Here is a 13,429-nt window from a genome sequence, read left to right as displayed (position 1 = left end):
TAAGATCAATATCCTTCTTGTGCTTGGGGCCCCAGACCTGGATGCAGCACTCCAGGTGGGGCCTCACGAGGGCAGAGCAGAGGGGAACAATCCCCTCCCTCCACCTGCTGGCCACTCCTCAACAGACACAGCCCAGGATGCAGCTGGCCTTCTGGGCAGCAAGCATGGCTCATTTCGAGCTTTTTGCCAACCAGAATCCCCAGGTCCTTCTCTGTAGGGCTGCTCTCAGTGAGTTCTTTCCTCAGTCTGTGCTCCTGTCTGGGATTGTCCCAGCCCAGGTGCAGCACCTTGCACTTCAGCTCGTTGAACCTCATGTGGGCCCACTTTTCGAGCTTGTCCAACTTCCTTTGGGTGGCATCCTTTCCTCCTATTTTATCAACCACACCACTCAGGTTGGTGACAGCTGCAAATTTGCTGAAAGTGCACTCAATTCCACTGACTACATCATTGATAAAGATATTAAAGAGTACTGGTCTCAGGACAGACCCCTGAGGTACACCATCTGTCAGCATCCTCCATATAGTAAGTAAAAAAAAAAAAAAAAAAAAGAAAAAAAGAAGAGAATTTTCCTGTGGACATATTTTATGTTTTGCTTGTTTGTTTGTTTTTTTTTGTTTGTTTGTTTGTTTGTTTGTTTTATCTGTAAAAAATAAAAGCAAAAAAAAAAAAAAAAGTATGTCTCCTGTTATGCTCAATAGCATTAATAAATTACAAAAATTGCCATTACTCCAGGTAATGGATTTAATCACATGGTCACAAAATTCTGAAGCTACGATTCCAAGAGTAACATTAATTATACTTTCTCTCTTCTATTTTTTGGTATAGTCTCCAGTTCATAGAATATTAACTCTACTAAGGAAAAAGCACGTGTACATGTGAATATCTTAGGGGAAGACCTGCATTTTAGAGAATCTTCCATTTTAGTTTGAATGTCCACTTGGCCTTTGAAGATATATATATATCTAAGTCACTTGCTGTGTCTAGCACATAATTAAATATAGTATTAGCTTACATCTGAGTGGAAAAAATAACATTTTGAGCAATTATCAGACAAATATTTTTGAGAAAAAACAATGCTTTTAAGCACAATTACAGAAAAATAAAAATAAAATGAGGACTTAACTGGAATTGAAAGTATCCTTATTCCTCAATATCAGTCCTGTTAATGAACAAAATTAACATTTTAGGCAATAAGATCTCCATAATGTCTTGCCTTTACGTTTCTAATTGTAAAACCTGTTCCAAGAAGATACTGCCAAACGAGAAGTTTATAGATACAGGTTTTGGATCTATAAAACCGGTCTACTGTGCTGTCTTATGTGCTGCACTTGGAAAATATATACGTTGTATATTAAAAAAAGAAAAAAAAGAGTAAGTGATTTTTATCTTTAAAGCTCCCCTTGCACTGTTCCCTCCCCCAGATTCTTTCCCTCCACCGCCCACTCCAGAAAGGAGCCTGAGGAGGAGGTGACTGTTCCACGCCATTCGGCAACCATGAGAGATAAATATTCCCCAACATGTATCTGCTCTTCAGATGAGCATAGTTGACAGCAGTACTGCAGCACAAAGGTTGTTATTTCATGTCTGTTTAAGGTGTCTGTAAATAAATGGATTGAAATTGTGGTGCTGAGAGAGGTCAGAATAATATTTTCCAGTTTAATACTCTTCCTTTTTCTTTTGAACTGGCTGGAATTCACATTGTTTTTAACCATTTTTTAATAAATTCCAAGTCTTGGACACTGTGCATTTCTATACAGCTTGCAGCTGGAACTAAACAGACTTACAATAGCTGAAGGTAATTCAGCAATTTTAAGTTTTTAGGAGGATAATGAAGTGAGAGTTTCTGCGGAAAAAAAAAAAAAAAAAAAAGGTCTTTGTAAACTCTTTGTTTTCCAGAACCTTTTCCTCGTTTGGAGAATAATGTCCTCTCCTTCTAACAGTTATGATTTTTCATTAGACTGTTTGTGGTTTTTATTATTATTATTATTTGCTTGTTTGCTTTGTTTGTTTTCTGTAATAAATATATAAATGATTTTTATTTATTTATTTATTTTCATTTGTTTCCCACTTCCTTTTCTTCGCTGTTTATCAGAAGGCTGGATCACATGACAGCATAAATGACTTTGGCACCTATTCTGTGAATGCAGAGCCAGGGCAGGGGGTCTGTCTGGAATAGCTTGCTTTTACTTGTCTTTTGGATTGATTCTTTGGGGCATTTTTGCATCTTGTTCTCTGTGTATTGTGCTGAGCACTGTTTATGTTTTTCTGATAATGTAAAGTCTGTTAGACTAAAAATATTCCCTCAACCTCTTTGAGGGAAAGAGACTCCTGAGTTTCTACTCAAGTCTGAAAAAGAAAAAAAAAGGACAAACTATCGTATATTGTGGTTACGGGAATATTCCAGGTACAGCTGAGAACCATGAACAATAATCCTTCTGTTTGGAACTCTCTGACAATGCCTAACAAAGGAAAAGCAGGAGTTGAAATGCATTTGTTTACACACTTGTCTCTTGCCTCTGCTCTTGCAGCTTTCTGTCTCATGGATTCTATAAATATATAAAACTAAAAAATAAAAATATACATTTTCTCTTATTTGAAAGCGAAATAGATGTAATGACATGGAGGTGTAGGCTCTGGAATGTTATGCCTTCACAGACACCAGGCTGTAGAGCTAAGGTAGAAAGTAATCCTGGACTCTGGACTTTACATATAAGAATCACAGAATTGTCTAGGTTGGAAGAGACCTCAAGATCATCGAGTCCAATCTCTGACCTAAAGGGGGGATCTAAGTGAAAAAGTGAGTGAAAAAGAAGTTTGCAGTCTTGCCTTTCATATGCTGTGGTTTCCCAAGTTAATGATGATGCCCACTTTACTTGATAAACTTTTGTTTGATTTTTTATGCCCAGCAATTATGAGCTATCTCAGGAACACAACAGAAATCTTCCCATTTAAATGGCTTGGAGGAATGATCTCTAACAGCTTTTGTTAATCCTCCCTGCATAATCTAAAGAAAATGAAGGGTTACAGTGTAGAGAAGCACTTCCCATAGTATCTGTTTTATTCGAAATTCTCAAAATCTTTTATTAACACTCACAAAAAGTACCCTGAGATTTATGTAATGTTATGCCTATTTTCCTGTTGGAAAAACTTGCCAAAGGTCACTAAACAGCTTTGGACAGCAACTGGAAACTAAATGCCCAGTTCTACTCAAATGGAGCTCAGGGTTCATGAACCCTTACCTCTGATAGAAGTTATGTAAAGATGAACCAAAGTTATTTTAATGGCTGGGAAAGTCTTTTTATTTTGCTTAGCCATTCTTAGTCCCTCAAGAAAATCTTCCTTCTACAGATTTATCAGAAAGAGAGGGTTCCATCAGGAATTAGGTTTGTTTAGGAAAAAAAAATGTTTTATGGTGAAGCATTTGGAATAATCCCACGGAGGTTATTTTAACTACATTTTGCCAGCAGATCATTCCTTGCATTGTTATGCCTATTTCTGGTAATTGCAAGGTGACACTCCTGAACGTCTGTGGCAAGACCAGCTCTGCTCTAATGGTGACTCCTGAGACTTTCTGTGAAATGGAGAAGGCTGCAAGAGCTACCTGTGTAAGTGTTCCCTGGCTCCTCTCAGGCACCATACACTTCTGCATCAACTGCACTGTACTTCATCTGACTCCAAGAATTGTGTGAGCATGCCCAGAAGCAACCTGGGATCTCTGACATGATGCCAAATTGTATTGTAAAAAACTGCCTCTAGTCCTTCACTTTCAGTTATTAGACAACCCTGATTCAGGAGGTATGTGCAGGTGTGTTTGACTCATTATGGGCTTAGTGGCTTATGGCTTAAAGCTGACTTCTTTATATTGGGCTTCTTCGTTATGACACTACAACTGCAGGGGATGGTGACACACTTGCAGTACTGCCAGTACTGCCACATCAAGCACAGAAAAATCAGGAGGTAGACACAGCCCACTTTTTCCCCAAACATATAAGTGCATTTTGAGGATTTCAAATTTGTTTTGTTACTTTGAGCAGCTTGAAGTAGTCTTGCTAAATATTTTCAGCTTCTTTCTGCAGTTGTAAATGTTAGACAGTTACTTTAATGCACATGAAAGATTAGATTCCTGTACAGCTGCTTAATTCTGAGAGCTGCAGCCTTTGAAAGAAGATGTAAGATTTGAGATTACAAATTAAAGGAACTGGTGCTCAGCACTTAGGTTTACTCTCAGATTGGTAAATTTGCATAAAATGTTGCTGTAGCATAACTGGGATGTGGTAGATTGCAAACACAACTCTTTGAAAAGATGACATTCAAAAATAAAATATCTGTCAGTGTGAAATGAAGCAATTTTACACCATGCCTGTACATGCACATACCATACTTTCCCCCAGAAATCTTGAATGTTTGGGTTCCCTTCACACAGGCAGCTATGTTTATAGTCAATTATATTCCTGAAAATTACCAGCTATGTTATGATAGATTTCACTGTCTCTGGAGAAGTTAAAGGAATACCATAAAAAAATTGCCTGAGAGACCAACTCCAGCACTTAATAGGAAAACTGAACTGTTGTGTCAGTGGAAGCTCTTTTTGAAATTTAGTGCTTACCTTTAAAAGCAATATTTAAATTAAGTTTACTAGGTCTTTTTCTAAACTGTTGAACTTCCCATAGGGGAATGGGATTTAGGTTTTACTGTTTGAATGGTCAGAAGTATGTCTGTTTTTCTCCCTTTTCACCCTGCCTCTCTGAACTCCAGATACAGTTTAAGTATGTTTTGCTGGAAAAATTCCCCTATTCTGGACCCCTTTTCTTGTGTGGATTCACTTAGTCTATAAGCTGAACAGTGGTAGAGATGGTAGAGGAATCTATTCTACTTTTAGCTGTAAAATTTACTTGGACTGAGAAGGAAAAACAATTGACAGTTATTCGAGAATATGTGCAGAATGCTAACTTTGCAAAATTTGCTTTCCTCTTGACCATACAATGGCTTTTAGCACAGAAATGAGGGTTGCAAGGTGCGTACTTCAAGTTTTGGAGACCTGACTTGGTTCAAACAAGCACTTGAAATCTGAGAAGCACTTCTGAAATTTGTCCAAACCTCTCAGTTCCTCAAAATTGTTCTCACAGTATTGCTATCCCAGGCTCTGCTCACTAGTTTTTTTGGCATTTTTTTCTGCTACTTTTAAGGTGGAAGTTCAATCTTTTTCACAGTATTTTCTCTTGTCTGTTTGTGATTTGGGATATTAAAAAGAAAGTTGGTAAAGTTTACCAGAGTTGTAAGAAGTTGGGTTCTCAATGTTTTTCCACCCAGTATTTTATCTAACCTTTCCTCCCTTCTGTCTTTATCATTCTCAGTATGCCTTCATCCTCCAGTGTTTTACAGCTGGGTATAATATAGTAAGTTAAACTACTAGATGATTTGAGTGAGTTGGATGAATGTGTCAGTTGCTACTTCATCTTTGTTTGTTTGTCTGTTTATTTGTTTGTTTTCTCTTCTGTTTCCTCTAAGAAAAAAGCTTTAAGATATCAATTAACATGATGAGATGATATGAATCCAGACTGCTTGGTCTGTCAGCTGGTACCGTGTAGCCATTCGGAATAGTTTCTGTGTATGAAATTATATCTCGCACCTTGAGGAAGAAAAAGGATATAATTGGAGTAAGATAGCAGAATGGTGAGCAACTACTTATTTATTATTTTTTTTTCCTATACTTTTTCCAAATTATTTATTTCTGTATTGTAGGGCAATGATTGTTACATTCATATCAGCATTTATCAAGCCCTTTGTCAGCAGAATGCAGCACAGTAGACTCACATGTGCAGGCTGTGTCAGGTCACAAGAAGATGACTCATTTTCTTTTAAATAAAAATTCTCTTATTTCTCCATAAAGATACAAGAGTGATTTTGTTTTTTTGTTTGATTGCTTTTTTTTTTTTTTCAAAGAGAGAAAGCAAGCAAGCATGCAAAGAAAGGAAGAAAGAAAGAGAGAAAGAGAAGAAAAAGAAAGAGAAAAGAGAAAGGAGAGACAGAAAGGGGGAGAAAAATGAAAGGAAAATGGGAGGGGAGGAGAGGGGATGGGAGGAAAACTTGCTATGATGCCTTGAGCCTGCAGCTGACATCTTGTTGGCCTTAGCTGAGATTAGAGCAAGGCCACCCTATGCACTGTCATCTGCTAATGGCTCCCAAGGAGTCATCAGCCTGATATTCCCTTCCTACAATAATATCTAGACAAATTTGGGCCTATGCTCTATACTTCATTGTTTTGAAGTTCTCTTTTGCTGAGTGCAAACTCTCAGTGATCCTCTATAGGTATGACAATGTTGATATGGAAAAGGAAGGGCATCCTGAATACAAGTTGGAACAAAATGTTCATTTCAGAGATGTTTTGGAATGAGTCAAAGATTTTAGATCTGATTTTCATAACAGATATATCTGGGCTTCAATTCAGAATTGCCACAGAATTGTGGATCAGAATAGTGGTTTTGTGTGTGCGTGGGGGGGGTGGTAATTTTTTTTTTCTACTAACTACACAAGTTGCACCATGTTTCTTGCTCATAACATAACTCAGAAGCAGGAGTGACAGGGAGCTGGAAGCATGTCTGTAACAACAGAATTCCAGAGATGAAAAAAAAGACTCATATTTGAATCCTATGGTTTCCCAACAACAGAGTTTAATTTATTTTTTTTTCCTTTGTTTTAAATATGGGACATAAGTGAAACCTGTTTGTTGTTGTTGTTGTGTTTATTTGTTTTAATACACCTCTGAAGACATAATATGCATATGTGTAATTTTTTAAAAAAAGTTCCAGGGCTGTTACTGCCACTGCACTGTGTAATGATTTAATACTGCTAATATCCTGGTAGGTTCAGTTATAATGTGATCTTTTCGTCTGTTATTTAGAGTAAAAATTTTAATATTTGCTATTTTCTTCAAACTTGACTTACAATGACATGCAAAAGAAAAAGGAAGGCAAATAAGATTCCTTTCCTCTCTGAAGTTCAATCCTTTTTTTTTTTCTTTTTCTCTTTAGAAATAGTATGATTGAAAAATTACAAAGGACACAGCACAACTCACAGCAACGAAGGCAAGGTATGCGTGAGATACTAAGCAGGTGATGGTGCTCTGCAGATTTACATCACTTTATGGTCATTCCTGATTCCATCAACATCTGTGCGTGATCCCATCCAGGCCTCGCTGTGGGTGGAGTAACTCTGTTTATGCTTATCTTGTGCTTTATAACCAAATTATTCCTAACATGTATTTTCCTAGTGCATTTTAACATGTCTACCATCTTATTTACTTTTTGTTCCAATAGCTGTGGCTGTTACAGAGATAAAGAGCTATCTGTCTCCCTGATGAACAGTTTTTTAACAGCAACTTGGTTGAACCCAAAGACAGAAATGCTCCACCTAAAGCTCAAGATTGGTTAAATCAACTTAATTAAGGAAACCAAACTATATGGTATCAGTAACTGTGGTTTTGGTCAGCAGCATTCACTGGGAAGACCTGCAGCAATACTACACCTTCCTTCCAGTTGTAATAACTATTTTAGCAAACAGCCAGGGAATTTGTTACTGGATGGATTTAATTGCACATTCCTTAAGGTTAACCACAGACAGCATGTTTATCTAACTGCATGATCTACAAGGTCTGTAATCTGGAAGCAAATGGAGCATTTATAGTACTTTAGGAAAATGACAAGAAGATCAGGGAGAGCCACTGTGATTTTAGTATCCAGGCACAATGTGGATTTCCATTTCTTTGTTGATTATAACAATTCAGTGCAGACAAGAACAATGGTACCTGCACTTCAGCTGATACCCCTCAGCAATAGCTGTAGACAAGAGAAGTAAAAGCAGCCTTTTGTATGGTGCTTTTAAAAAAGGTAAGTCACTTGCAGCTTTTGTCGTGTAAGTGATAGCCCATCAAGATGTTTTGCTAAACTGAATGGACAGTCACTGAAACTCTTGGAGGACACATGCAGAGCCATCTGGAAATTACCATTCCTACTTTCTTGTGTGTATATAGCTTCTTTCTGGGATATGCTCTGGATTTATGATTTGTGGTTCATTGTACATTCCCCATCCTCTCCAGGATGCAATCCAGATGTAGTGCTTACTAAAGTAGAAGTGCAAACTTTGGAGTTAGGATACCTATTGGTTTGTCCTTTCAGGCTTATTACTAAGATTCTTTTAAATTTTTTAAAACTCTCTGCAAACCATGTTAGGGCAACGTTAGGCAAATGCCTTGTCCTAACTCCTGTGTCTTTCTTATCCTTGCCAATTTACTGATGTTTACTCTACCTGATGATAAACTTTGACTAAATGACAGTTTAAGAATACTGCTTGTAATTCAAGGAAAGTTTCGATGTCATCATTACAGGTTCTAGGTTCTGCCTCTGTCTCATCCTTTATGTTTGTCACACCTTTTTGTTATGTTGTGACCCAGCTTTCTTTTTACTGTATTAATCTTAGTTTTTAAATTTCAATATTGGTGGAGCTGCTTGTAGAGAAAAGTGCTATCCAGTGTGTCAAGTACAATAATCTGGCCTGAAAATTCTTCTATGCTTTCACTTTGGTATAATGAACCTTATAAATCCTACGCAGCTGACTAAACTATTCAGAATAAATGACACCAAGGTCAGTTTTCAGCAAGATGGCTTCCAGAAGTGATGTGTTTAGAAATGCTAATTCTATTTCCATGCTTAATTACACAAAATATTTCAGAAGTGAGATGTTTAAATAAAAATGGGTGAAACTTTTTTCCTTGGAAAAGTGTGTCAGTGGCTTCAATGCTTACTCAAAATAGAAAAAAAGATGTCTTTTAGTGTTCTGTATAACAAACTGCTTTCTTCTGTGGGATATAGATGGCACATGTACTGAGACACGACATGTCATAATTCTTTTCCTGTAATTTTGTTCTTGTGGTTTAGTCATGGGAAGTAAACTGCTCTGTAATTCCTACCTTGTTCTTCTATACTTGTGCTATGAAAAACCTTCATGTGTAAGTAATCTGTTTCACAAAGACTTGTGCATTTCAGATTTTGTATGTATGAGTGTTGATGTCTCACTTGAATTTCAAAATTTGAGAGTGAAGGTCTGGGACTTCAGCTGCTTAAAACAAAATAATCCATGAGTTAATTAGATGTGCCTAGTTTAGAAACTCGTCCAATTTTGCTGCTTACAGTGTTAATGGGACAGGAGTGGTGAATGAGTTCCATACATATTCTTGAAATTCCTGTCTTTAGCAGCTATTTACTTGACTGTCTTCCTCATGGACAAAGCAGGATTGAGAGTTGCTTTTGCTCTGATCTTCAACCCTGCTACTTTGACTGTCCAACCCAAGATTTAAAAGGTTTTTGAGAGAAGAAAATGCAACTGATGGAATTTTCTGCTGTTTAAGAGCAGAACAAGGTTGTGTGTATATAGAGACTTTGACCTCAACTGAATACAGGTAAGGATGGTCGTGTCAGCTAAGACATTGTTCTACAGTTGGCAAGATTTGCCTTATGCTACTGCAAACATCCTTTTTGAATTTAGACAAGTAACTTAATCTGTGCAGGTGTAATGTTCCCATTTGTAAACTAGAAATGGTACACTTCAGCAAATCATTAACCTGTATTAGATTGTGAGGTATATTATACAGTGAGATGTTCAGATCTGTGGTGGTGAGGACCATATGGATTTCTAAGCTGATTAACTGGGACTTACCTTAGAGTCCACTCATGTAGTTTACAAAGCTACTTTTTACTTTATTATTATTATTATTACTTTATATATCAAGTATATAGGGAGGCTGGTATAGATAGTGCATTTTGACTGTACTTCATAATTTAAATCTGAAATACCTTCGCTAGAATCAGGGAGAACAAGAATTGTGAGGATGAGTGGACTAATAAGGAAAAAGAAACAGATTTTATCAATGATTCCATAAAGGGTAAAGTCAATAATTATTTTATTGGAACAAATGAAGTCATGCTGTATGTTTAGCATTATTTTTCATGTTATATAGTTTTAAAGTATACGCTTGAATCTCTAGAATGGTCTTTAGCTGAAAACTTCAATGATAAAGAAATGCAGAAACAGGAAGAAGTAAAATAATAAGTGCTGTCTAAAGGAATTGTCAGTCCGTACTTATGCCTTAATCTGCTGCAGTAGATCATCCTTTAGCTTCCTTTTGCTCATCATCCAAAGGGAACTAAATATAAATTTTATACAGATGAGTGCCAACTTTTTGCCATATGATCAAGATCAGAAAGAACTACCTTGACAATAATAATGAAAGAAGGCTCTCAGGAAAAGAATGCCACTTATTCAGCAGTGTCTTACATAGCCTGCAAGAACATTCTGTCAAGAACACTAAACAGGAGTGTGGAAACCAGAACCTGACCTCCCAGAACTCAGAATGGTATGAGCATGATATACTCAGTCATATCAGTGATTTTAGTGGAAGTGCTCTTGACCTGCTATGGAGTAAACTGAAAGGAACCAATTCCATGACTTCCTCATTTCTCCCCATGGGTACACTGCTCCTGTAGACAGAGAGAGAGAGAGAGGTGCTGCTAGAGCAGAGAAGGAGCCATGGTTCTGGAAGGAATCCTTCTCTAAAAACCCCAGCAGCAGGCCTCTGATAATATACTGGGTATAAGTTGCACAGAGAACAAAACAGCATGTGCATGTGTTAAAGAATGGCTTGGATCCAAGATGGGAGGCAGTGTACAAGGGCTAACAGTAGCCCTTGTGAAAGGTTAGGTGATCCTTGAACAGGAAGCTTTGTGACATGTTCACAAACATTGATGATTGTAGAGCTTAGGGGTATGGTTTAGTGGGGACTGTTAGCGTTAGGTCAGAGGTTGGACTTGATGATCTTGAGGTCTCTTCCAACCTAGAAATTCTGTGATATCTGTGATGTTAAAAGTAGCAGACAAAAGGACTAGGGTAGAATGATCAGTCTGACATGTACTGCTGGTGAGGAAACTGTATTGTGGTATAGCTATGAGTAACTTTGTATTTAGTGAGACCAGGTTTTATACTTCCGAGTGATGCCACTGGAATGCCCAGAAAATTGGGGGCTGCTGGATTCACAGTTTTGTCTACCAAAGTAATGGTGCTGCTTATTTGTGGCACTTGAAATAAGATGGTGTTATTATTATTCAACACAGACACTTAGGTACTTCTCAAATCTTCTAGGGCCTAGATCCAGAAAACCTTAGTAAATGAAAGTGGCTACCATCTGCAGTGAACTGGCAATATATGCTGCAGGCTCCATGGGGAAGAATATACCTGCTGGTTTTACGGGGTGTGTACAAAGTAATTTCATCATGTGCTGCAAAGCAAACCACTGAAATGAACCAGCTTTTGCCAAAGACATTGCATCTGCACTGTAAGAAGCACCCTCTGAGGACACTCACCATGGGCTCAGGAGCTGCCTTTATGCACAGGCACTTGCCATCCATCTTTGCCTGATTTTTTGTTGTCAAAGATAAACAGTATCCCTATCTAAGTTATGTCAACTCTTTGGATCTGTGTTAAAACAGCTTTATAAAAAGTTACCTCTTGGCCTTCTTTGTATGCATATATGTGTCTGTATATATGTGTGTGTATATATGTGTGTACATATATATATATATATATATATATATATATAAAGTTAAGGGAATTTTGCCAGAACCTTAATGAGAGCATATTTAGTGAGTAATAACAGAAAACACAGAAACACAGAAAACGTATGTTCAGGAGACCTATTGTTAACGTTCCCTTGGGCTAAGATGTCTTAAATTTTATAGAGAACTCATCATTAGCATAGGTGAGGATATAAGACTTATGAAAGAGCTGATCCTAGCAGAAGTGAGTGCACCTGAACTATGTCCAAAGAGTGTGATCTGGTGTGCATTCATGTTGAGAGTGCATTTCCTGTGTGTGTAATATAGAGCCGAGACTTGCTCAGCATTTTCTGTCTTCAAATATGCAGATGTACCAACAGATGTCCCTTCAAACTACAGCCAAATGCAATGTACCATGGACTTAAGACAGCACTTATGTGGACTGTAAAAGGCTTGTCTGTCCCTATTATATCCATTTATATTAACCTTGCAGAATAATGAACACTGACATTTTTTCTTATATGGGCTTTTTAAGTTGCTCACTATAAAGTGAAATCTTTGTATGTAAATAAAGTGCCTGTTCCATTAAATTCAATGCCATTAACAGTTCCTCTGCTTCATGGCACTAAGGATATGATACAGGCTGGTTGAAGCCAGAGAATCAAAGATAAGCTTGCAACATTGTCCTCATCTTGTCCTACTGTGCCTTTATTTGCCTTCCAAGATGTTTTTATTTGAGAGTTGAAGCTGTAGCTTGACTTTGGATGTCAAAGTCAAAGTAGACTTTTCCAGTGCAAGCTAGTCCCTGAAACTTTTTTTTTTCTTTTTTAAATAATATTGGATCCCCCCATCCTCCCTCCCCTTATTTGTGTTTAAGGCTATTTTTAACCAAACTGTCTTGTTAACCCTGGGGAAAACACTAGAGCTGAAAACCATTCAAGCTCAACAACTGGCTCCCCTATGGACAGCTGTGCAGAATCTGTCTGGAAAAGCTCATACTCAAAGCAAAGTAGCGGACTAGTCCCTTTTCTTTGAATTCTTTGGAATTTTCTTTTTAGGGACAATTTAAGCAAAATGAATTGCAAACAACTGAAATACCAGAGTCAAAATAAGGGTTTCTGACACAGTAATTAAAATAGAACCTATTTATATAAACTGGGTCTCCTCCTGCAAAAAGAAGATGAACTAATGCAGGGCCTCTTTCCCCAAAGCACCTTTAAATCTTCACAGAATTATATTTTTAAATATGATGAAAAATAATGCCACTTTGTTTATTATAGAATGCTTGCCAAACTTGAGCCCTGAAGATACTGCCAAATGTTAACTTTAAATTTAGTAAACTGAGACGCTTTCCAAATGCTGTCATACACTCAGAGGGGAGCATGGGCTGTGAATTGTCCTGCATGGGATATATTAGCAATCTGCTACTACAGTTTTTCAGAAAAACAATTCTTAGGAATATACGATGAAACCGGAGTATTATGTCAGTAACCTTTGGGATGAAAATCTGTTTCCACTTGACTTGTAAAATGTTTTAAAATAATAATAAGATCACTGATATCTTGTCCTTGTTTTTCCTCTTCTTTCTTACCCATGCATGAGAAGAATATATATATATGTAGCGCAGGAATAATTCAATAAGGTATATCAAACAAATCAGAAGTGTATAAACTTGTCTGTGGAACATCTCCTTCCATTTTAATAACATATAATATCAAAAAGTGCAGATAAGATTATTATTTTTCCTCTCCTGTATTTCTCTGCTGTGATTTAATAGTGTCCATGCTTACATCTGATTAATGAAAATTCCTTCTGGTGTAGAGCAC

At 37.2% G+C, this 13,429-nt stretch overlaps 1 long non-coding RNA gene across 2 annotated transcripts; it reads left to right on the top strand.

The window, feature by feature from the left end:
- The first annotated feature begins 216 nt into the window (after window positions 1–216).
- On the top strand, window positions 217–8,964 carry LOC137848432 (uncharacterized). Of its 2 annotated transcripts, XR_011091350.1 has the most exons (4): window positions 217–522; window positions 3,510–3,605; window positions 5,509–5,673; window positions 7,032–8,964. It is a non-coding gene; the product is annotated as an uncharacterized lncRNA (long non-coding RNA). The 2 variants fall into 2 exon arrangements; XR_011091351.1 differs by lacking the exon at window positions 3,510–3,605 and having other exon boundaries at window positions 381–522.
- Window positions 8,965–13,429: the final 4,465 nt, after the last annotated feature.

The sequence above is a fragment of the Anas acuta genome, chromosome Z (genome assembly GCF_963932015.1).
Source record: "Anas acuta chromosome Z, bAnaAcu1.1, whole genome shotgun sequence".
Classification (NCBI taxonomy): Eukaryota; Metazoa; Chordata; class Aves; order Anseriformes; family Anatidae; genus Anas; species Anas acuta.
The sequence above is the reverse complement of the archived record's forward strand: the minus strand, read 5'-3'. Positions and strand labels throughout refer to the sequence as shown.